Source organism: Primulina huaijiensis, unplaced genomic scaffold, assembly GCF_012295235.1.
Source record: "Primulina huaijiensis isolate GDHJ02 unplaced genomic scaffold, ASM1229523v2 scaffold205988, whole genome shotgun sequence".
Lineage (NCBI taxonomy): Eukaryota > Viridiplantae > Streptophyta > Magnoliopsida > Lamiales > Gesneriaceae > Primulina > Primulina huaijiensis.
Genome location: NW_027354291.1, coordinates 1 through 1,480, shown reverse-complemented (window position 1 = coordinate 1,480; position 1,480 = coordinate 1). Strand labels below are relative to the sequence as shown.

At 32.4% G+C, this 1,480-nt stretch overlaps 1 long non-coding RNA gene across 1 annotated transcript; it reads left to right on the top strand.

Annotated features, from left to right (window-relative positions):
- Positions 1-1,003, top strand: LOC140966402 (uncharacterized). The gene is made up of 2 exons (XR_012173341.1): positions 1-61; positions 414-1,003. It is a non-coding gene; the product is annotated as an uncharacterized lncRNA (long non-coding RNA).
- Positions 1,004-1,480: the final 477 nt, after the last annotated feature.

Here is a 1,480-nt window from a genome sequence, read left to right as displayed (position 1 = left end):
GTGCCTTGATTTAATACACAGGTGGCAGCGGAATATCATACAGGCGTTCATGTACTGGCAGGTGTGTGTTGCTTTTGCATTGCAACCTTGAAATTGATGTTTATGTGCATCTAATTCTTGTTAAAGATTGGCGAGTTTCTGTTAAATATACCATTATCGTTGTCCACTATCCTGTCGGCATAAACTTGGGCAATGATCTCAAAATTACGATCAATTGGTCCTCTTTAACATTTCAGTCGTTTTACGTTGACTCGGTACTCATATTAGAGAATCCAGTGTCCAATATCCTACCAATACGTGAGAATACCATGGATTCTATGATATTTATATATATTACTTTGTCGAACATTTTATGGACAAAAAATGACCAACTTATTGAAGTTGATTCAGTTCTTGAACTTTCTTTGTGACAGCTTTTGAAACTTATGTATCATTCTCCTGTTACTGCTGGTTACCATCAAAATACATGGGCCAAGATTGGGCGTTCTGTGAATCCATTAATGCAGCAGTACGCTCCATTTCTTAACACTCCGATGTCTGCCATTCAGAGATGGTGGTTTCGGTAAAAGTTCGGTGGAAGGAAGAAAAAGAGGTGAAACAAGAGATTAATCGCGGCATATTCTGTTAGCCCATCAGAGGCGTAATCTTGATTCAAGAAAAAGAATTGTCTAAGAATTTGAATACTTGCCTGATCGATGACTAATCTCTGATAATAATCATTTGGGGGAAGCTCAATTTGAACAATACTCTGTTTTTACAGGTAAGGAACTGGACTTGAAGATATACATTGATCTTGATCTTAGTTCAAAAGACCGAGTTTCGACGTCATTTTTTTAAACACCAATTAGTTCGATTTTAAACTTGCTCAAGTTTAGTGCAGTTTCACCTCTATAAAATCAGTATTGAACTTCTAACTTTTGAGGTTATACTTGTATGTTGAACAAATTTAGGAACAATATGATACGAACGTAAGATATGTATCATGTTGATGAATTTAGTTATAGTTGTAAGCTCAAAATATAGTTGTTGAATGTCGATGATTGATAGTTTAAGGTAAGGTTCAAAATATCGTATTAACACATAATTGTATATTCTCAAATTTGAATTATTTCGAGTAAGCTGTGAATATTTATTAAATATTTTAGAACAATATATAAAAATTATCAAATTTAAAATTATGGAAAAAATAATAAAATTTTTGAAACAATTTATTTTAAAATCGTTATCCAACAAAAATAAAATCAACTTTATATTAATAATTTTTTCCATTACATTTAAATAATATCATTTAATAAAAATATATTAGAATTAAACAATGTTGTAAACAAGGGGAAGTGGTGGAGGGGCAGTCACTACCGTACCACATCGGCCATGGGCGGTTGAATTAATTTTTTAAAAAACTCCATAAATCTACATATATGAAAGCGTCAATAAGTTGTATTTGGCCAGTTTCTGTACGGTACCCGGTCAAAAAAAAAAA